This window comes from Bos taurus, chromosome 9 (genome assembly GCF_002263795.3).
Source record: "Bos taurus isolate L1 Dominette 01449 registration number 42190680 breed Hereford chromosome 9, ARS-UCD2.0, whole genome shotgun sequence".
Classification (NCBI taxonomy): domain Eukaryota; kingdom Metazoa; phylum Chordata; class Mammalia; order Artiodactyla; family Bovidae; genus Bos; species Bos taurus.
Genome location: NC_037336.1, coordinates 38698370 through 38722568, shown reverse-complemented (window position 1 = coordinate 38722568; position 24199 = coordinate 38698370). Strand labels below are relative to the sequence as shown.

At 44.5% G+C, this 24199-nt stretch overlaps 1 protein-coding gene across 6 annotated transcripts in view; it reads right to left on the bottom strand.

Moving 5' to 3' along the window:
- The window catches only part of FYN (FYN proto-oncogene, Src family tyrosine kinase), a 212087-nt gene that overhangs the window by 58392 nt on the left and 129496 nt on the right, over positions 1 to 24199 (bottom strand). Inside the window, exon 1 of one of the 6 annotated variants that reach the window (XM_059889730.1) lies at positions 14652 to 14758. The exons of the other annotated variants lie outside the window; for them this stretch is intronic. The gene's annotated coding sequence lies outside the window, so the exon portion shown is untranslated. Of the gene's footprint in view, positions 1 to 14651; positions 14759 to 24199 lie in introns of those variants that run through there. 6 annotated transcript variants of the gene reach the window in all.

Below are 24199 nucleotides of genomic sequence, written 5' to 3'. Positions count from 1 at the left end.
AGAGAGACAGGACCACACTCAACCCTTTATGAAGCACAAACACTTCCCAAAGCAGGGAAAAGGTCACAGCTGGGATGGCATTTTAGAGACGTAAATACTTGAGGTCTGAACCACACACAGCATTGGTGCTGGGTCCAGCCAGTGGCTGCAGCCCAGTTATGAAAAATGAACACAAAAGACCATGCCAGTGAGGGAAAATCCTCTTTTTGCTGCCAACTGGAAGGCAGGCGTGAAGTACCTGCCTTGTTGAAAAGGTGTTGCAGAACTCTAAGGTGTGCCCAAGATCCCCACCTCCTGTAGATAAGCCCCAGATAGTCCCTGGGACTTGTGGATGATGGAATCATGGCTCCTGTGTTTAGGCTCTCTTATTTGGCACAGTTGGTTTTAATTGAAGAGGGATTATCCTAGATAGACCTGACATTATCATGTGAGCCCTTGTAAGGAACTGGCCTTTTTTTGGAGAAGTAGATTCAAAGTGTGAAAGGCATTTCATGGAAGGGATATTTTCCCCTGCTGGCTTTGAAGACAGGAGTTACATGGCCAGAAATATGGGTGGCCTCTAGGAGCTGAGAACAGCCCCCACCTGGCAGATTGCAAAGAAACAGGGACCTCAGTCCTACAACCACAAGGAACTACTGAGTTGGGTCAAGAAGCCTAAAAAACCTGGAAATGAATTCTTCCCCATTCAAGCTTCCAGATGAGAATGCTATTAACCAATACACTGATTTCAGCCTTGCAAGCAGAGAGAGCAGCCACATTGCATCTGGACTTGTGACTCAGAACTGTTAGCTGATAAATGGGCATTGTTTTAAATCAGGAAGTTTGTCATAATTTGTTACAGGGCAACAGAAAACAAATACTTATTATATTCTGGTGGGATGGGGCATCACAGAGATGAAGGCTCCCAATCTCAGCAGTGATGACCATTATTAAGCAAAGGTGCCCTGCAAGCCAGGTGCCCTGCTATGTACTGGAACGTGTCTTCTCACTAAATTTTCATGACAACCCTAAGATGGGGGATTGCTCTTTGCTCTCACTGTACAATGGAGGATCAAAGAGGTTCGGGAATTTGTCTACAGCTCAGTCAGGGGTGGGAATGGGATTTGAAGCCAGACAGGCTGACTTCTTGGCCAGCCCATGGAGGCTCTACACTAGCCTTGCCTCCTGCCCCATGGAATCTAGGTCAGTCCACGCAAGGGTGTGGGCACCAGGGTGGGAGGAGTGGAGGGAGAGACCGGTGGAGAAGGTCCCTGACTCCACAGAACCCACCCTCATGTGCATGACTAATGCATGCCCTGATTTCAGGGACTGGGCCCCGCTCCTCCAGATCCCCAGCCCACCCCTTGAGACAGCGGGCTCAGCAAGGGTGCTGGTACCACGCCAGGTATGGTGAGTCACCAGCTTCCTTGATGTGGTTTGGCATCTTAATGAACGTTTGTGCCAATGACATTAGAGCAACCCTTAGTTTCCTGATACTTCCTAGACATGGCAGGATATTTATAGATATCAGAAAGGAGTCAGCATTGGGTTCCTTAGTGTAAAACAGAGCTGTCCTACTGCACTGAAAACATGATGTGCTTTACATTATGTAAACTTTCTGGAACATGTTGACTGCATAAACTGAGCTATACACATGTAATGCTTCCTCCAAGCACAACAATAATAGGTTTCTACTCTGGGGAGCCCTCAGAGTGAGAGCTCCCCCCACCAAACACAGGTGATAAAATAATATTACATCTTTGTGGAGAGAAGAAGTGAAAGCAGGAACATCTACAAGGCAGACCCTTTCCACAGGCAACAGTGGCAGAACCAGAGCCTACTGAAAAATCAAGTTAAAACTTTGATTCAGAAATAATAAGAGGTGGAGTTGGACTCATCGGATCACTGACGCTCGGCTTTGCAACAACGGCCTTTGGAGGGTGAGGAGGAAGGACCTTGCTCCATACCACAGAGCAAGGGAACTGAACTAATAGAAATCACTCTTAAAATGTCACATTACTTTAAGAAAAAGCCACATTCCTGGCACCTAGAACATCTGCTGGCTTCCTCTTTCTGGCTTGTCCTGTTCAAATGACCCTCAGGCTGCTAGGCGGCAGCTGATACCCTGGCAACACATTCTCTTTCCCTCTGTGCAACCTTCCATTCCCTGACGCCCAGGGACCCACAAGCACTTAATAAAAAGAAATGGAAGCATTAGACCCCAATGGTGAGATTTAACACTGCAGTCAACTAACTGCTGGAACCATTCCCAAACCCAAATGCACAAATGAGGTTTTAATAGCAAACCGTGGAAAAGCTCCAAAAGGAGTGAAGAACACTTTCTTCTTACACTCACTTCACTTTTGGATGTCACGGTTAGGACAAGAGTGAATGGTGATAAAAATAAAGGTAGATTTAAACTGTCTATGCCAAACAAAGGGTTCAGAAAGAAACAGGGCACTGATTGTTCTTCAGACCTTCCCCCATCACTTCTTGGACCATGGAAAAATTCCTTGTGGTTAGCACTTTAAAATTTTGTCTTATTTTTATTGAGATATATTTCATATGCCATAAAATCACCCTCTTAAAGTGTACAGTTTAGTGGTTTTTAATATATTTGCAAAGGAACCATCACCACTATCTAATTCCAACATTTTCATCACCCCAAAAAGAAACGTGTACCCATTAAGCAATTATTTCCCATCCCGTTCTCAGCCTAGCCCTTGGCAACACCAATCTACTTTATGTCTCTATGGATTTGCCCCTTCTGCACAGTATGTGGCTTTTCTGACTGGCTACTTGGCATAACATTCATAGATGGCTTAGTACTTCATTCCTTTTTATGGCTGAAAAGTACTCTATTGTATGGATATATCACTTGTTTATTGATCATCAGCTGATAGACGTGTGGGTTGTTCCCATTTTTGACTATTATGAATAATGCTGCTGTAAACATTCATGAACAAGCTTTTGTGTGGACATATGCTTTCAATTCTCTAGGGTTAACACATAAGGAATTTATACAGATAAGACAACTCTAAGATTAGGTAAATAGGAAAGCATGTGAGCTGGCAATTCAAAGAAAGTAAAAAACAACCTTAAAATACATTTGCCTTCAGTGGTAACACAATTTAGATTGGTGAGTTACTTGCACCTCTAAGTCAATGAAATTTTAAGAAGATGTTTGCCCAATAGTGATGACTATTCTCATACACCGCTGACAGACGACCAGGAGTTAGCAGGTAACTTTTTGTAAATCAACAAGGCAACATTATTAAAAAAAACCCCAAACTTGAAAATGGGTCTTCTCTTTAACCTCTGAGTCTGTGCTAGAGAGATGCTTTTTTAAAAAAATGACACATGAAGAGATCCTATGAGGTGTTACTTATAATTCAAAAAATTATAAAGTGTGCTAATTATTTAATAAGAAGACAATAGCTAAGTATATTGTAAGGCCATAATGTAAAGTTAAACAGAAGTTAAAACTTATGCTTAAAGAAAATGATTACTAACATGGAAAAAATGCTCCTGCTATAATAAGAAGGGTCACAAGATTGCAAGTAGGTAACAAACGCCTAGAGAAATCTTTGGAAGGAAAGATACCAAGACATTTGCTGGTTGTGTGCAGGGGATAACATCATGGGCAACGTCTTCTTGGTTTCTTTGTTTCTCAGATTTTCTATACTGAGAATCCACCATTTTAAAAAATGAGAATAAATCGTCTTGACTTGTTAATAAGAAAGGTCCTTTTACTCTCATCAATTACTGACTTAATTTGTGTATAAGTGGATAACAACTGTAAAATGATGATGTATGCATTGTGAACTGAAAAATTAAGAGAGGGAGAGACAGTGATCGATTCCCAAGGCTACTAAGAGGCAACCGCTCCTTCCAGAAGTTGTCAAGATAAAAGGTACCAAAGGACAGAGAGACAGAGAGACTTCTGAGTGTGTTTTCATCACACCTGTGCTGGGAAGTGGGCAGTGAGGGAGCAGAATTGAGTGTGGGTGGCGAACGGACATAGAGACCCCAGAGAAATCTAATTAGGGGCACAGACTGAGCAAAGCTGTGATATACAATTGACTCAGAGGACCATGGAGATGGCGAGTGGCAGAATCTGGGCTAACAGAACCAGGAGTGGGGTGGCTGGCTGAATGGGTTCTCGAGAATCTCTAGGTCCCAAGTTCCTAGGTGGTTGGGGAAACCCAGTAAACTCAGGATGATGATACTTAAATCACCCTTGAAACCCAACCAAGGGGCTCTGGTTATGGAGGATCTGTAGGACCTCTCTGTGAGCACAGGCCTGAAGATCCCACATGGGCACGGATCCAAGAGGGTGGAGGATGAAGCAAAGTACTGCTGTTCTTGGGATGCTTGTTACAGGCAAAGGGACTTGCTTGGGGCACCACACAGAAAAGTTCCGAATTTTGCTCTCACTTGTCCTCTTGTTGCCTTCACCCTTTCCTGTTGGGATGTTCAGCCTTCTGAGACCTTGACTTCTGAGCCACAAGCACTAGCATCTGGGGCAATCCAAGCAGCACATGGAACAATAACCAACAGAGGTTTATTTGACCTGAAGGTTTTCAGAAACATAAAAGTTCCAACAGAGATGTTTCTTCCTAATGTAAATCTTTGGGGTCAAGCCTCTTTCCACTCTCCTTGGCCCTGTTATCGAAAAACAATCACAGGAAAACAAAAATAAAAACAAAAAAGTAGGCTTCTATTTGTGAATCAGCAAAGAGAGACAGGAAAGTCAGTGTCACATCTGGGGCATGGTGGCAGACACTGGCTTTCTGGGCTGAACTGGCCGAGGGCCCGAGGGTCAGGCTGTCACCTGGCAGAGCCACAAGAAAACACACTAGCACAAAGCAGCTGCTTGAACAGGCGTCATCAACGTCCCCTCCCTGCCAACCCGGAGAATGAAAGCCAAGGGGGTTCGCTCTCCACTGCTGGACAAAAACTAGCTCTGCCAATCTTTCCAGGGTCTATAGAGGTTCCTTGCCAGATGATTCTGCAAATGGGGCCTCCTCCTTTCAAAAAACAGTGAATTCTTTTTTTCCTTTAATTCACCAGTTCCAGCCAGGAAGATCCATTCCTTTAAAGAAACAGAATGGACTCTGAGTAAGCATATTTTACTTTCTTCTTTTTTGCCCTCGAGCGCGTGTCTGTGTTGACCGCAACTTCCCTCTCCACTGATTATGTATCTGGTTTATGAAGTCAGAGCCCGTCAAAATCTCCTTCCCTGAGAATCTGGTGGTGGGGCCATTTGCACTGTGTTTCTGGAACTGAGGCTGAGGCCTTTTCTTTGAAGAAGGACATGAAGCCTGGTCCCTCCTCCCCTGGATCTTTATGTTGGCACTTTCTCAAGTTGCAAGGAATCAGCAACACCAGCAGCCGTAACTTCTGCATCCCTTGCAGCGGTTTAGAATTTCAAAGCTTCTTGGCAGCTATTTTGGCGTGAATGCTGATAAACTGGCTATCAGAAAACAGACCCCTAATTCCACGGCCTCCACTGGGACAGGGAACAACTGTGAGGGTGGCAATAGGAACAAAGAGAGCATAGAGGCCAGCTGCCTCTGGGCAGCCTCCTCCTGCCATCTCCTCACCTAAAGGGAACGAGAACAGTCTCTGCCTTCCCCTTGAGTTTCATTTCCTCACCCTTAGTGAGCCCAAGGAGCTTGATTATGTGGTACCTGCTTCAGTGATGCTTTCTCAAGAGCTCGCACTCATGAACACAAAGCTGAATGCCAACACAGACACAAGGAAATTAGAGGAGGGAGATAATAAGTAGGAGGAAGAGAACAAGGAACCAATGAAAGCAATCAGTGATGCTTTCCCCAGGAGCTATTAAACTAGGATTTGGGATGTCAAACTGTGGCCATGTTGTGTGGGAGGAACTTGGGTTATGTGGGCTGGACTACTCGTTGATGATCTAGTTGGCAGGCGAAATCCAGTCAGATTTATGTTAGCGAATCCAAAAGAGGGAAGACTTAGTTTACATACCACCATACATTTTATGGTAAAAGCAATTCAATATTGACTTTTCACTTGGCATATATATAAGGCAGAATTTTTTTTTTCCCCCAGAGTGTTGTTGTCTTGTGGAGTTACTGAATCTGAGATTATCTCCTTAAAGACAGCACAGCTGTTTATCTTGCCTTTTTCTGAGAGCTTGTAGGATTCTGGTATCAGATATGGTTGCCCTGGGGCTGAAGGGTCAGAGGTCCAAATCCATATCACTGAAAATAAAGTAGTGGGTGGATGAAAGCTGGTGAGGGAGAGCTGTCTCACCGAATCCACCCCGCTTCTTCCACAGTAACAGAATCTTAGCTAGGTATGTGGCTAGACAGCTAGAGACCACATTTTCAGACTCCCTTGCAGCTACGGTGTGGCCCTGTCACTTAATTCTGGACAACTGGTTGAGAGTGGGTGTGATACACTCAACTCTTGCATTCCTCAAGAGAGAGTGGGCTGCCCTCCCTTCTCTTTCCCACTTCCTGTGGGCTGGAAAGTGAATGTGGTGCTGGTAAACTGGCATTAACCAGGCAGAGAATGGCAGCCCACCAGGAAAGAGCAGAGCAGCACGACAGAAGGAACCTGGGCCCGGATGGCCTTGTGGAACTCAGCTTTACCACCCAAAGCTCTGATCTCTGACCGTAACACGAGAGGCACGAACACCTATCCTCCGTGAGCTACTAGTTTTCTGGGGGGAGTGAAATGGGGTCTTTTTGTTATAACAGGCAGCCTGTACCCCAACACAAGGAGGAAGTAAATCTGACACAGAGGTCAAGGGTTTGGGGCTCTGTTGGCCACCTGTTTGCTTTTCCCTCAGACTCTAGAACCAAGAAGAGCTTCTAACCTCCTTTGACACTGACAGTTAAACTTGGATTAAGGTAGGTTAGTAGAATAACAAGCATAATGAATTGTAACAATAGCTACCATTTACAAAGAACTTATCTTCTGCTTGTACTTCACATATGGCATTTCATTCAATCTGCAGAGCAGGGTATTATATTTTTAAGAAACCTTTGTTGTTTAGTTGCTAAGTCATGTCTTGACTCTGTAGTGACCCCATGGGCTTAAGCCCACCAGGATCCTCTGTCCATGGGATTTCCCAGGCAAGAATACTGGGGTGGGTTGCCATGCCCTCCTCCAGCAGATCTTCCTGACCCAGGGATCAAACCTGCATCTCTTGCTTGGCAGGCAGATTCTTTACCACTGAACCACCAGGGACCTTGGGCTCACAGAACTTAAGTAACTTGTCCAGAGTCACCCAGTCAGTAGACCTGGACCTGACTATCCCATTCTGCCTTTTGAGAAGAACGTTCTGTTCCTCATTAGAAGACAGATTTAATGATGTGAAAATTTTAGTGATATGATAGGAATTGGGCACTGTTATGTCTTACAGGTTTTATTTTTTTACACTATGGCTTACAGTGTTCTTTTCTTGAAGTGATCTAGTTTAGGGCTAGATTCCAAGTTTCTAGGACATCTTGGTCCCAGGCACCTGGTTTAGAGAAGGTCTGGAAGCAGTGGCATAGCCTTAACAAGGCTGCTGAGCAGCCAAGTGGTATGGAGTATGTCACTCCAACGCTGTGCAGCCCGGTTTCCTCATCAATCAAGCAGTAGTCTTTGACAAGCAGCCTTCAGGGTTCATTCCAAGCCTCACATTCCTGAAGGGGCCCAGAGCCCTTCTGCACATATTCAGGCAGAACTGAGTCCCCAAACAGCTCTCCACTCTCCTCAGCCCTAGGCTGAATCTTATCAATCATGGGGACTCATAGAGGGACCTTGATATGTGGTCAGGTTTGGCTTTGAATGCTCAGATGTCCCCCGCCACAGCCAGAGCCTGCATCATGAATATTATGAGAGTTTTACCAATGTAATGGGAGCTGGGCATCGCTATGTCCTACAGTTTTTTTAATTTTTTTACATTCTGGCTTAAAGCACTCTTTCTTACTGTGGTTTTCAGAAGACTTGACTATGTTCTCCACTTGGCTCTGTGGCTAAAATGAAGAGTAACTTATGGCCTGGCTCAACCAGCCCAGGCATTTATAACCTGCTTTGTTCTTGACCCACCTCTTTCCTCGCCACACCTCCACTCTATTCCTCTCCTGCTCTACCCTAGGGTTGCTACGTACAGCTGTTCTCCTCCCGAACTGCTAGAGATGAGGAAGTTAAGAAGACAACAAAAATAAGAACAAACCTGCCATCCTCCTAAACAAAAATTACTCGGAAATCACCATAGTAACAAATCACCAGTTTCCAACTGTCTCAAGTCCCTTGCATTCTTGTTGCTTTGCACACATCCTTTTATCTACACTCAGCCCTACCTCCAGCCTTTGTTCAGCAGACACATTCTTATTCTCTCTACATAACAGGAGCTGTGTAAGGACCTGTGGATATAAAGTCAGGTATATAAGGTCCTGCCTTCGAGGCGCTTGTATATACTTAGGAGGGAGATAAGCCACTGAGTCAATGGACTCGGGTTGGGCAGTGAGTGCAGAGGGAGCCCCAAATCACCCAGGTTGGCAGCTCTAAAGGTGACTGGACATGGCCCAGGTGGGGAGGGGGTGGGCTGCTCATGGAGAGCAGAGGTGTGGTATGGCACAGCTCCAAGGGGCTAACTTGACTTGGTCCCATATTTACAGAGCACTGGAATGTGTGTTGGGCATATTGTGAGGCTCTGGGCTACAGAATGAAGGTACCTCCTGCTAAAAAAAAGCTTATAGTTTAATGGAATGGATGTGTGCAGCTCAAAAGGTGGCTGGAAATGAAGCCAGATCATAAACAACTACCTGTCTGTTCTACTGCGTGTTCACTATGGTGCCCGAGGCATTGCTACGTGCAATAAGCAAATTATCTCATTTGATCCATCAACAGCCTGTGAACTGGGAATTATCATCATTGGCACTGTTTTACAGATGCAGGAATAAGTACAGGAACGTCAAGCTACTTGCCCAAGGACTCATAGCTCAATTGACTTCGATTTTAACCCACACCTGACTGAATCTAAGATACATACCCCTAGCTATGTGCTAGCAGGCTAAAGCATTTGTTCATTATCCAGCGGATACCTATCCGGTTGTTAGTGGGAGTGAAACTGGGTCTGGATAGACAGAGTGAAATGGGGAAGAGAAAAGAGTGGTGCAGGTGAACCAGAAAGCCAGACCACAGTGCGAAGGGACTGTACACAGTGGGGATGGAGAGGCATCTGAGTATAACATTTGACTTTCTCAGCTGGACAAATAACTCTATCCATTCTAGCTACCTGCCTATGCATAATTCATACCTCATAAATCATCTCCAACTGTAGCAAAGCTGTAGCTTTTGTTGCATGTGAGAATAAAGACCTGAATGCATATTGCAGCAGAGGCAATTTCTATGGGCCTGTGTAAGCTACATTTTCTGATAGCCCTGTCACAGAAAGAATCCCAAGATCTCTAGGGGCTGGTAGGAGTGAGAAATGGAAAACAGACAAAAGAGACAGACATCTGCAGTGCAGGACATCTGAAGAAAGACAACTGCCCACTAAATAAGGGGATGATACAGCTAATATCCAGCAAGGCCCTCCAACATCCACAAGAGAAGCCTGAAGAAGGTGCTAAGGTTATCGGTGAGGGCAGTGTAAAGTCAAGAGGGGCACACCAAAGCCTCCGATTCTGCAGAGTTTACTCCTTCAAGTCAAACATGATCATTTTCATCAGGATGCAGAAGCAGCAGTTCTATCTCAGCTTTGTATGATATTTGTACTATGAACAAATTCTTTGGGCCAGTGTCAGAAGATGCCCATGTTTTAGCCATGACAGCCCTGCTTACGTCTACAAGCTCACCACGGTCAGAGGATGAAAACTCCTGCTCATCCACAAGTGATCGTCACCCATTGGCAGCTCTGAGCTGTGGTGAACTGTCCTGGTGCCAAGCAGGACTGGCCTGTCCAGCATTCACGCCGAGCCCCTGGGGAGCTGCCTTACAGACTCCAGGTAACGATGACCCTGAGTGTGGTTTCATACTTGGTCCTAGTGCTGGTTCAATGCAACTCAGATGGACTCAGCGAGTCACAATGGTACGTGCTTGGAGTGAGCCCAGACAACAGCCGTGCATAATTCTTTTTGACAAAGACTGACCCAACGTGCTGATTAGCAAAAGCAGCCCACGTGAAAAAAGAATAGTCCTGGGTATAAGCAGCCTATGCATGCATGCGTGCTAAGTCGCTTCAGTAGTGTCCAACTCTTCATGATCCTATGGACTGTAGCCCACAGGCTACATGGGATTCTCCAGACAAGAATACTGGAGTGGGTTGCCATTCCTTTCTCCAAGGGATCTTTCTGACCCAGGAACCGAACCCACATCTCTTACGTCTCCTGCGCTGTTAGGTGGGTTCTTTACCACTAGCACCACCTGGGAAGCCCCAAAAAAGGCCTATACCCCCTGGGTATTCTCTGTTCCATCAAGTTTCATCTTTAATTTGGACATCCATTACCTGAATGCCCTCCCCTCTATATCCCACCCCATTTCCTAACCATCCTGCTTCTCTTCTAAGATTTGCATTTTCTATGTAGGTTCCATTGCTAAAATTAAAATGTTGCTAAAAAATATTAGTGGATCTGTGTATCTCTTATAGAACAGACCGATTATATAGCCTATTTCCTGCCTTCCAAACCTGTTAAGCTGTTTAATAACTTTATTTTTAATTTTACTTCAATGGTTTTAAGTCTGTTTCTCTTCTCAAATCTTGCTGGTTAATCCTTCCTGCCATTCTTGTTTCTTTTGTGCCTCAAGCATCTGACTCTTCTTCAGCTTAAAATGAGAGCTCGAATAAATTTCTCTCTTTTTTGACTCTGCTCCCCCCTGGAAGATAAGCAATTTTACCCCTTTGTTGGTACCGGAGCACTTGTGCTTTCTCACTTAGGCCAGGTGACAAAAGTATCATTCATTTCCAAACCAGACCAAACCTCCCTACCCCAACTCCTTCATTTCTGTACTGTAATTCCAACACAAAGGAGTAAAACCAGGGGCAGAGATTCCAGTCTGCCAATACCAAGTGCTAGTGAAACTGAGGAACCACCGAATTCACATATACTGCTGGTGGAATGTAAACTGCTCACGACTACTTTGGAAAAACAATTTTGCATTATTTAGTGAAGATGAAAATGAATCCATCCGATAAGCAATAACTCCACTCTTAACGCATGTACGTCTAAAGAAACATGCCCACTGAACTAGGGATTATGTGTGCTCCACAGGTCTGGGAGGCCCAGGAATCTGTGCCTTTATAGCTCTGTATGTGATGGATGGGCCTCACTCCACTGAAAGGGCCTGGGACTGAAGCTTTACAATTTCAGCTCAAACCTGTCTTTGGAGCTAGGTCCCCCAAGACCTGCGTCTGCAGCCATAAGAGGACTTCCAGGAGAGAAGTGATAGGTAAGGTTCAGTAAGCCTGAGGTTTATGCGGCCATCCTTGGGGGTGCTGATTCCTGGTCAAAGATGGCTAAAGCCCAAGATCTGGGCAAATTCACTGTTGCATCCTCCTCTTCCTTCTCTGGTTGCCTGGGTGAGCTTTGGCTTATAAGGTGCTTGAATCAGTATCATTGGCCTTCATCTTCATCTTCAGCAGAAGGCCCAGAGCTGTCCACCCTGTCAGGAGGCTGCCCTGGATGTGTGCTTTCTGCAGGGAATGAGGAAGCCCCAGGGTGACTCAGGAGGTAAGGCTTAAGTGTGAGCCCTGGTAAAGAGCCCCGGTTTTCCCTTCACACACAGGTGGTGTGTCCCCTCTGTGAACACTCTCTCCGTGGGCATCCTGTTTATGATCCTTGGTAGACTGAGTCCAACACAAGTACAACGTCTGGTGCAACCTGGCCCTTAAGAAACACTTTTGAATGATGATGAACAGGACATGAGATAATGAACCTCTCCTAAAGAAGTGAAGGGAACTTTCTACCTTCCTCCTGGTGTTGGCAGCTCTCAGGGAGGGTGTGCGATGGTGCCTCCATCAACCTCACCTCTGTTCATTCCTCCCCTGATGCCAAGAATGGCTTCCACCATCTCTAAAGACAAATGGGGAAAGTGCACAGACTGGCTAGGTCTCTTCCCATAATCTTCAGATTTTGAAATTGAAGTGTTCCGAGGCCAAAGTCCTGATTACCATGGAGCCTGTTCTTTTAGATTTAAAACTGTCTTCATGGTATCAACAGTGCTATAGATTTTTCTGGGCACCTGAAACCTGCCCAGTTATTCAGCATCAGTTAGGTACTGAGGGTGGAGGCAGTTTGTTTCATTTAAATTACTAGCTCATAATTATGTTCTAGCAAGATGCGCAGGTGTGGGAGACAGTGTTCTGTCGGGAGGAAACCAAAGGGATGATCTGATGTAAATGTAAGTGGGTTTCCGGGAGGCCGCACAGAGCCCATCTCCACAGGACAGGGCCTTATTTCCACGGCCCTGTCAGGATTCTGTCTCACGTGGGTGTGTGGTTGCTACTGGGGCTGCCTCCTGCCCACCCAGATGACTGTCTCAAGGGAGGCCCAGGCTAGGCAGTTCATTACTCCGGCATGTGGGAGAGAAACAGGAGTGATTCTTCTGGTAATGGTTTTAATTCCACTCCTTCAGTTCTGAGACGGTTTCCTCATTTTTCTCCTCTTCACGCCTCAGCACCTCAGGGTATCAGTGCAGAAGCCATGAGTGAGGGAAGAGTTTGTATTTTGTGTAGGTCACTAAAATTATTCTGCTTTACGACTGAGCGACTGAACTGACCTGATACCTTGTAAAAGGTGCATGCGTGCTCAGTTGCTAAGTCGTGTCTGACTCTGTGACCCCAAGGACTGTAGCCCACCAGGCTCCTCTGTCTGCGGAATCCTCCAGGCACGAATACTGGAGTGGGTTGCCATTTCCTTCTCCAGGGACTCTTCCCAACCCAGGGGAGGATTCTTTACTACTCAGCCACAAGGGGAGCCCACGACCTGTAAAATGTAATTATGTCAATTAAAAAAATAAGAATAAACACACTCTACTATTAATTACTAATAGGAAGTATACTGATACCTGACCATCTTTTGTTCTACAGATAGGACATATGGTTCAGATTAGTAGATAGCACCCAGACCATTATTTGCCCACAAAACAGATGCTCAATAAAATATAGATATAACAGGCACATGTATGTGAGGACGGGAGGCATGCTGGAGCCCAAGGGTTCTCTCGGGGTCATGACCAGGCTTTCTAGCCCAGGCGCAAATGACAGCTCTGACTTCCTGGCAGCCTAGGAGACAGACGGTCAGTCTGCTGTGATTGGAGATCAGTCACATGGATTAGGGATAACACTTGATGAGCTTAACTGAGTAGCCAACAAAATGAGTTAGTCTGATAAATTTAAAAAAAAAATGAATTAGGGAGAAAGCTGAATGTCTGCCTGATCTTTCTTTGGTTTCAACTCAAGAAAGAATCTACTGCCTAGTTTTCAAAGGGCATGACAACAGTCATACAATACTCACATTATTTAATGTTAGCTGGAAGATGGAGATGATGGGTTACTTATCTTTTAGAAAGAAAAAGGAGTTTTTAGAGCAACTCTTGGGTTAAAAATCTCAGTCTGAATCTCACCATCAAAGGGGCAATTTAAGAGGTCACTAAAACAAAGACACTTCAGTTGAAAAGCATTTTGGCATACAATAAGCTAATTTTCACCTAAATAAAATGTTCTAGCACAGACTTTTCAGAAGTCTTACTCTGATGACAGATAACATGGGGAAGAATACATGGATCTCAGAACAGAAGGAGCTATATTTAGCTCCATGATTTTCTCAAAACCATAAAGGGACAGTTCTGAAAGCCCTGGCATTCTCAGCAATCTTCTTGGCCTGGACTGCCATGATATCATCTCAAAGGGAATAGGGAACAGGTGAGTTTGTGGCGGCCACATTCCAATTCCTACATTCCATTCCATGGATCACTTCTGTGGCTCCATGAAGCATCATCAGCATCTCTCATAAGATCACTGGGCCACAGGGCCTGAGTCTCCTGACTGCAGGATCTCCTCCAGCACACAGAGACATTCTGGACCAGTGGGGCTGCTGGATCCATCAGATGCTGGATGCTGGGAGGGCTACCATCTCAGAGTCACCTGGTCCTTCTCCTTTACCCATGCTGACATAAGGGCAGGGGACTCTGCCAGCCAGATTAGACATGAACCCTCTGATCATAACTGGGTGATCTGGAGGGATGTAGCTTTGCAACATTTTGGGTTGACTGTCTTGGGACTTGTGGCTTTTGGTGATGGTAATCTTTCTTGCTAATCATGTACCTATTGTTCTATATGGTCCACTCTTGTTTGCTGCAAATAGGCTCAATGGAAAGGAGGAAATGACAGAGGAAGAAGACACTTTGCTTGGCAGCACCTGCAGACTTTCTGGAGCGCAGACTCTATGGTGTGATGGGCTGCCCAGCCCAGGAACCGTGGAGGCTGACACCAGCTGTGGGGGAGGTCTGTGCATCCAAGGCCAGTGACGTCATGAGCACACAGCCCTGCATTTGAGAGGTGGGAGGACAGTGGCTCCTACAGCACACAGAGGTTCCCTCTTATCTTCACTTAGCTCCTGACTTCTGAGTAGAGGCCAGGGACTGGCTGGGGGTGGCAATGCAGAAAAGGAAACCAAAAGATGGAACTCAAAACTTACTTGTCACTTGAATTTTCACTTTTGGATTCTGGCCAATGGCTCTTTAATTTGAGATAAAAACAAAACCCCACAGAACTCCAATGCTAACTTTGAGTCCTCCAGTTCTCCTGAGAAGGTAGAGAGAATAAAAAGCGTCTGAGCAGATCAGAGAGAATAAATGGACACTGTTGGGTCCACAAGATTAGGCCAGTTAGACCCCCACCAGGCTCCTGGCAAATCCTTCATCAGACCCAGGCCACCCTCCTGGTTACAACTAGCACAGCGACTCAGGACCAGGAAATGCAAATTTGATCACAGCCAGTCATGAGCAGGGAGCTTAAGACAACCGCCCCCCGGACGTCCTAAGTGAAGGACATGGGTCTCAGACCCCATGTATTTCTCATTTACTTGAGAAAACAGTGGACTCACGCAGTGTTACTATGTAGCTAACAATTAAGTTAGTGATGTCACTTTGTAACAGGATAAGTAAAAACAAATTCGAATCTAGAGACAAATCATTCTTTTCTTATGTTTTTTTCCTATAAAAAGTGCCAGGGTCAGGTCTAAGAGTGAGGCACTTGACCTGGGGGTGAAGTGTAAAGAGACGTCAAAAAGCTCAGCCGTCAGGATAAAAAAGATTACACTGAAATATTATTTATTTTGATTACTGAGGTTTTTTTGGGGGGGCCACACTTAAATTATGTGCCCTAGGATGTTGCCTCATTTGCCTCTCTCTGGTCCCAGCCTGTTGAAGTTCATCAGCTAACGGGTTAAGTGACTAGAGGGTGCATGCGTGCTAAGTCATTTCAGTGGTTTCTCTTTGCAACACTATGGACTGTAGCCCGCCAGGCTCCTCTGTCCGTGGAATTCTTCAGGCAAGAAAACTTGAGTGGGTTGCCATTCCCTGCTCCAGGGGATCTTTCCGACCCAGGGATCAAACCTGCATCACCAACCTCTCCTGCACTGCAGGAGGATTCTTTCCCGGTGAGCCACTGGGGAAGCTCAGTTACAAAATTATAGGGGAAACTAACCAATAGATTGAAGAAAGACTCTTCAAATGCAGCCTTAGTTCAGTTCAGTTGCTCAGTCATGTCCATGTCCTCTCGACCCCATGGACTGCAGCATGCCAGGCCTCCCTGTCCATCACCAACTCCCAGAGTTTATTCAAACTTATGTCCATTGAGTCGGTGATGCCACCCAACCATCTCATCCTCTGTCGTCCCCTTCTCCTCCCACCTTCAATCTTTCCCAGAATCAGGGTCTTTTCAGATGAGTCTACTATTGGCCAAAGATTTGCACTTTTAGGAGTTACCCTAAGCAAATAACAAGAACGCACACAGAGGTTTAATAGTACTCACAGTATTATTCATGACAATAAAAAATTGGACACAATCTAGCTATTCACCACTACAGGTGATTAACAAAACACAATATCACACCAGATTTCTATGCAGCCATTAAAAATGATAATGCGGCAAAATATCAATAAACTTGGGAAATGTTCATGATTCAAAGTCAAGGGAAACACACACGTTATAAAACACTAGATAGACACACACTCCTATCTCTCCTACTTTCGTTCTCCTCTATAATCCATCCTCTACACGGCAATTGCAGTGATACATGTTTTTTAAGTTACTCCTAGTCTTAAAATGAAATCCTATTACATTTAGAGTAAATTTAAAACTATACAGCCATCCTTGCTTGGCCCCTATCTGTCTGGCCTCCTCTGCTACAGCCTCCCTTTCATGCCTCTTCTTTGGGCTGCCTTCAGGGCCTCTGCACAAGCTTTTCCCTTGGCCTAAAATGCTCTTCCCGCAAATTCCCATAGCTGGCTCCTTCCTGGCATCAACTCTCAGCTGGCCACTGCCTTGTCACTCTATCATATCACTCCGTTCTATTTCCTTCATAGCACTTAACTCTGTCAGTAATGACCTCATTTACTTATTTTCTTGTTTACCATCTCCCCCAGTGAGAATGAGAGCCCCGTGGGGGCTTTTCCTGACTCTTCACTGTGTACCCACAGGGCCCCCGGCTATGCCTGGCACAGGACAGAAACCTAGCAGACAGATGCTGAATGACCGTGAGGAGACATTTATATGTGTACACATAGATTATATACATATACATGTGCATATGTGTACACATAGATTAATACATATACACATGCATATGGATATAATTTGCCAAAAAAAGTTCTGGGAGAGCATAGTACAAAAGAAATCTCTGGATACTGAGATTCTAGATGGTTCTAAATTTCTTCATTTTGCTTTTTTTCATTTTGTAACAATAATAACATGCTACTTTGGAAATAATGTGCTGTGCTTTTAGATGCTTAGTCATGTCTGACTCTTTGTGACCCCATAGACTGTAGCCAGCCAGGCTCCTCTGTCCATGGGGATTCTCTAGGCCAGAATCCTGGAGTGAGTTGCCATTCCCTCCTCCAGGGGATCTTTCCAACCCAGGGATCGAACCCAGATCTCCCACATTGCAGGCGGATTCTTTATTGTCTGAGCCAAGTTATTTTCTCTCTGTTTGTTTTTTAGAATAGGGTCACTAAGAAAATGCTGCCTGACTATAAACTGGATTGAGACCAGAACCACAGGATGCCAGAAATGGAAGAGATCTCAGAGGTTATTTGGTTCAATTTCACTTCTCATTCCAGAGATGTGGCAGTGGAGGCCTGCTGTGGAGAAATGGCTGCTGGTTTAAGTAGCAGAACATGTAAAAAAGCTAGTCTGGTGTTCTTTTCACAACACCAGTGGTTCTCAAACTTCACATGAGAATGGTCTGGAATGCTTGCGCACACATAGGCTGAGGGGCCTCATTGCCAAGTTCCTGCATCAGTGACTTTGGGTGGGGTCTGGGAAGCTGCATTTCTGACAAGTGCTAAGATGAATCCGGATCCACTGGTCTGGGGCCGCACTGAGAACCCCAAGGCTGTGCCCTATTGCTTCTCATGACTCCCTTAGAAATGTGTGATTTTTTTCATAGAAATGGTACTAATTAAAACAATACCTTCAGCCAAAGAATTCAGAGGAAACCCTATCTTTTAGGCTTCCTCCCAGAAGTTTCTACAAAAAGGAAAGGAAACAATTTTGAGAGCCTGCTCTACACCAGGCATTGTGTGAGGTATCTACATTTTGTTTGTGTAATCCATTTTACTGTAGAAAGCCTAAACTCACGAGATTAAGGAATTTGCCTAAGAGCACACAGCTAGGAGTGCTGGGGTCAGATTTCAAAACCACCACTCTCTGACTATAAAGTCCATGCTTATTCATCAGCCTCCAGAACAGAACAAAAAGCTGTCGCTTATGGCATTCAAAGTGGCAAATCAATGCTTCCCAGTGTAGAAACAAACACCCCCAAGCAACAGTAATATGACGTCACTCTCTCAGCATTATGAAAGGTGTATACACCAGTACTGAGAGTCAACCTTTCATCTGGGCCTGAAGCCAGGGTTTATTTATTTACATGATATTCGGGAACTTCCAAACTCAGAACCCTAGAGTAAAGCTGATTTGAGTTGATGCCTAGCTCATGACAAGTCATCTGTGAAATAAGTGGCAGAGGCAGAATTTATCATCAATCTCAGCTTCTAACCAAGGGAAAAGTTCACACATGCTCTGTGGTGCAAGAATCTAACAGACTTTGTGGCTGAACAGAGCTATCCCACTATCTGAGGAATCAGATTTAAAATCAAAGGCTAAGAACTAGATACAAATATGGGAATGTACCATTTACCATTTTAGATCAAAAGTTAGCTAGAAACTAGTAACTGCTCCCTTTCTTTTTCTTAATGAAGAAATGAAAGAGGGACAAGAAAGTCTTGGTAAAAAAGGTCACAACACCTACAAACATCTACACAACCAAAGTGAAAGTGAAAGTGGCTCAGTTGTATTGGACTCTTTGCAACCCCATGGACTATGCAGTCCATGGAATTCTCCAAGCCAGAATTCTGGAGTGGGTTCTCTTCCCCAGGGGATCTTCCCAACCCAGGGATTGAACCCAGGTTTCCTGCACTGCAGGTGGATTCTTTACCAGCTGAACCACCAGTGAAGCCCAATCAACAACCAACAAATTACAATTTGTCCTACCTTGTGGTCATACTTGATCCAAGCTTGATAAGGCTTTGTAAACACTGTGATTGCAAAGGGACTTGATGATATTCTTTAATATCAAAGTTTTGACCAGAATCCCAAATGAAGGTTAAGTATTAGTGGGTTATTTCAGGATTGACAACAAAAAAATGTAGTTCTATCTGTCTCCCCATATTTTTTATTTTGCTTCATAATTTATCCCCATGTGTTTTATTCCAGATCCCTGAAGCAGATGCTTAAATAGGTTTTACATGAAAATAAAAACTTTCCACGTAATTCTGCCTGTAGGACCAGAGGAATGAAGGCTTCAGTCAAGACAGCTCACAGGATCAGTCCCTGCCCCTGTCCTCTCCACAGGCCCTAGGGGTCCTTTTTTCAGAGGCTCATTTTCTAATGAAATTATCAGTACATCTTGGCTAGCAAAGCTGGTCAGTGGAGATGCTGAAGGAAAAATAAATGGGAAAGAGGGAATAGGGTAGAGTGGATGTAGGGGGGAAAAAAGACAAGAGGATCCCAGAACTGGATACCTAAGAGTAATTAAAATTTTATATCAAAGGCAACTTTGCTCTAACACAATTTGAATACGTTTCAGATGTGGAGTGACTGCACTCTCCTTTGTGCAGCAAATCAGTGAGGCAGACAAAAATCACAGCCATTCATTTGTTAATGTCTGAAAAGAGCTGGCTCTTTCACTCCCAGTTAAATGCATAGGATTTTATTTATTATAGAAAAGAGAAGGTCTGAAAGATCTCATGGAACAAACCCTGGGTCTCAAAGCCAACGAGCTGCCCCTGTGGTCAGCTTCTGAGTTAAGCCTCTAACGTGGGACATGAGCTGGGACTTGCAGTATTAAATACGACCAAGTCTTCTTTTTGTTCCTGATTCTCACCCGTGTGAATAGTTGGAGAACAGCCATCCTGCCTTCCCCAGAGCAATGATGCAGCTGCAGCTGCAAATGCAGGCTCAGCAGCCATTATCCTACTGTGAAATGTTTGCTCTTAAATTTAAACTGGCCTCACAGAAATAGCTGTCTTGTCACACACACATGAACACACGTAGAGGCATGAGTGACAAAGCTCCCCACCTCCATCAGTTTCCATACCTGCGTCCTGGCAAGAATTTAAAAACAAATATTCTCTAATTTCTCTTGACCTGGACAGTTCCTGATTTCTATAAGTTTCAAATGTGTTTTGGCAGCATGCGGCCATTCCTGATTCTGCCGGATGTCACAGTGGCCCTCAGCCTTGGGTAGCTCATGCAGAAGACGAAAGAACAGCTACTTGGCAGATGATACTCTTCAGGCCTTAGGGAGGGCACTCAGCTGGAAAGATCTGTTTTCGTTGGAGATCGGAAGTGCTTTTCCAGCAATTATTTGATCTTCCTGGGAACTTGTACTTCTGAACACTCTCCCAGCCTGGTTGGGAACACATGGACTTCTATTCTGGTCTCCGCATTATCACTAAACAGACGTGTGACTTTGGGCAAATCATCTGGCCTTTACTTCACCTCAGTCTTCTCATTTGCCTGCTGGGACAATTACCCCTTGCTTGCTTCATTTGATGATTTCTTTGAGGATAAAACTATGGTATTTAGAAATTGTAAAAAGTGAATTTATTGTTAGTGGTATTTGTATTTTGTTTTTCTTTCTTTCTTTTTCCAGCTCTGGTTTAATTATTGAGTTTATGTGCTTAGTCATGTTCAACTCTTTGAGACCCCATGGACTGTAGCCCACCAGGCTCTTCTCTCTGTGGGATTTTCCAGGCAAGAATACTGGAGTGGGTTGCTGTTTCCTTCTCAAGCAGATCTTTCTGACCCAGGGATCGAACCTGTGTCTTTTGCACTGCAAGCATTTCATTACTCACTGAGTCCTTGGAGGATGATTGGTTTAATTATTAGTGGTGTATTTTAATTTTCATTCTTGGAATTGGGTAGAAAGTCCTTCATGTAGGGAAGTAGAGGTAGAAAGTGCAACCCAGGCAGAAAGCATCACAAGGTTCTTGTTACCACTTGGAAAAGTAAGCAGAGAGCAGGATCAGAATATTGTAACATTGTCCCAGAAACACTGATTTTGCTAGGGGCATTCTGGGCCTTGTTTGTCTCTTCTTCCAAGGTCTCAAAAAGAAGGGAACTTCTACACTGCTGAATAAGTAAATGAATGAATGAATGAGTGAATCAGTCCAGCCACCCACCCACCATTTCGGGATCAAGACTATGCACCCACTAGGGTGCACAGAACACAAAGATGTAAAGTGCATCCCTGTAAATGAAGAGCATCCAACCAATGGGAGAAGGCAGATACGGAAAGAAACTGCTCTTTTCTAACATAGCAAGTGTGCTGAGCTGGAGAAACACACATGGTGCCCTGGGAGCTTGGGTGTGTGGGTCACTCCTACCCCAAGGAAGCTAGAACAGGTTCTCAAAGAACAGGGGTATCCAAACTGGGCCTCCAGGAAGGACAGGTAGAGGAGAGTGTGGGTTAAATGGTCTCCAGGCTGAGGAACAGTTCTCACAAGGCACAGATCCAGAAAGGAGCATTCCAGGGATCAGCCTTGTTTGGTGGGACAAAAGCCAAGAGCGTAGGTGGGCAACTGGAAAGTTAGGCAGGCGCCCCAATGTGAGAGAGAGCAGGCCATCAGGGCTTCTGAGCAAGGCTTACACAATAGATGTGCATTTCGGAAAGATTACTTAAGAGGCAGGGAGGATGGACCAGAGGGAGAGGGTGAGGGGTGAATAAAAGGTTTAAATTTTAATGTAAACATCTGCATTTCACAACACAGGAAACTTGACAAAGAGTTTTGGTTCAAGGCACACTTCCAAATTCTGAATTAATGCAACCAATCAGAAATTAGGGAGAGAATACATGCTTTCCAAAAAATAGTCTTCAAGTAATAAATCTCCCTTGCACAACTTTTCCCACGTAACCTAGGACAGACAATCTTTGTGAAAAGGAAGTCTCTCTATGCTTCTGAGGTATGGCTGACCATTTTTGCGTGTGAGACCGAGACCAAAGAAACAGGAAACTGCTACTTATTAAGTATAAGGTACAAAAAGGGGTGATGAGCAGTTACGCAGTAGCCAGCCCGGAAGAAAATGTCTCAGAAATGAACAAAGATTTTCTAGTAATTGGGGGAGGTTTAGCAAGTAGGATGAATTTTTCAGTTGCCCCTCTTTTTCTTCATAGTTTCTTTTTAAGTTTCAGTATATTTCACACACAGTTCAATGTTTGGATCGTACATGTACATACAGTTCAATGAGTTCTGACAAATGTATATATCTGTGTAACCTAAACCCTGAACAAGACAGAAAACATTTTCATCACCCAAGAAAGACCCATCTATTCCCCTAGACAGTCAGTCCCACCTTAGGCAAACACAGTTGTAACTTTCACCACCATAGCCAAGTTTTGTCTGGTCCAGGATTTCATGGAAATGTAATCTTACAAGTTGTGTTGTGTGTGTGCTCAGTCATGTCCAACTCTGCGACCCCATGGACTGTGGCCTGCCAGGCTCCTCTGTCCATGGGATTTTTTCAGGCAAAAATACTGGAGTGGGCTGCTATTTCCCACTCCAGGAGTTTTACCCAACCCAGGGGTTGAATCCAGATCTCTTGAGTCTTCTGCATTGGCAGGTAGATTCTTTACCACTGTACCACCTGGGTGGTATAGTAGTTTCTATTGCTTTATTCATTGTAGTTTTCAATGCCGAACAGTATTCTAAGGTATGAAGATACCACTCTTTGGCATGTGTTTAATAGCCCCTTCTTTTGCTAAACAGAGATGCAATTGCCTACCTGAAGCAAAGTGTAAAGGACAGGTGTGGGTGTGCAGGCCAGGCAACGTGGCTGCTGCTCTCTACGCTATCAGGCACTGTGAGTCAGCTTTGTCTTCAGAATCCTCTATCAGCAACAGGGATTAGAACTTCAGGCAAATCAGGAAGAACAAGAGAGACCACCACTTGTCAACTGTCTTAGTGCTCTATATTCAGAGATGGCCCCCAAAAGAGAGATGCCAACTCATGGAGAACTCAGGTACTCAGGATGAATGGTCAGACAAATAATTTAGATACTAAAATATTCTTAAGAACATCAAAATGTGTCCACAGAGGCCTGCACACAGCCTAAGAGTCTATACCGTTTTCCCTCGTCATCAATGCTTTCCTGTCTCAAGCGGCCTTGAGTAAGCAGAGGGAGGTGGTTCAGCATAGAAAGGAAGGGACTGGAAAGTATTGTGAATTCACTGGTTCTTAAAGAGAGAACTGCTTCCAAGAATGCCAAGGAACAACTCTATGTGATTTTAGTTGTGTTCAACCAAGAGGTGATACTCGGAAGTGTCAAAGAGAGTTGACTAGGTCTCCAGTGAAAAGGTTTCCTGGGCAGCAGAGGCAAAAGCAAGGAAAGAAGGAAGTTATCTTGATGGTCTTATATTCTAAAAACTCTATTTTCTTACTCTGTGAAATTGTTTAAAGAAGCATCACAAAAGATCCCGAGGGACAACCCAAACATGGATTGTCCTCTGTCACAATTCACTATGAAAACCAGGTTTAAACACTGTTCTGATGACTTGACACACCCTACGTGGTCCTCCCTGTCCTTGCACACGGCCTGTCCTTTGCACTGGTCACTTTGGCTCCAACACTCCCACTGTTGTTGGAAGCGATGTAGGTTCACACAGTCATGCTGAAGACACGATGGAAACAGAAAGCAATCTCAACTCTGGGCTGAAGCCTGATTTGGTTCCAAGAATCATATGGATAATGTCCTTAAAAAGAGGTGGCAGGCTTCCTCTCTGTTTTTCAGACAACGTGCACCTACTTGCTCTCTATTTTGTCCATCTTATTTTTATGAAGTCATTGCAAAGCAAATAATAACAGTGGTTGTCATTTTTTGTTGAGGTCTAACTGTGTCAGATATGGTGCTTTCGGCTTCGCTCTCACAAGCCTTTGAAGTAGGCACTATTATTATTCCTACTTCAATGATAAGCAAAACAAAACCACCTCAGTGTCTAGTCATTCATTACTATTCCATGTGGTGCCTTTGCCTGGCTGGTTGGAGGTGGGGGTTGGGAGATGCGAAAGATGATGCGTGAACAAACGGAAAGCAAAATGATCCTCTTCTTTGATCTCCCTCCTTACATATTTTAACATTAGATTCTGTAATTAGGTCAAAGTGAGAACTATCACTGTTGAGAGCTGCAGCTAAGGTTTAACAATTATTTTTTAGAAGCCAGTTGATTAGACTGACTTGGGATTTAGGCTTTGGTATACATATTCATTCTGACAGCAGTTACAGTACAAGACATCTCATAAATAAAAACCATTTAGAACATTATCCACAGGAAACAGCTGCAGCTGGTAAGGAAACTTTTGACATTAAGGAAATGGAAGACTTCATGGAATTAGAGGAAGGCAGGAGTAATATATCACACAGTAACACTATCTTAGCAAGAGCTGGACCGTGTTTTCAACAGATAAA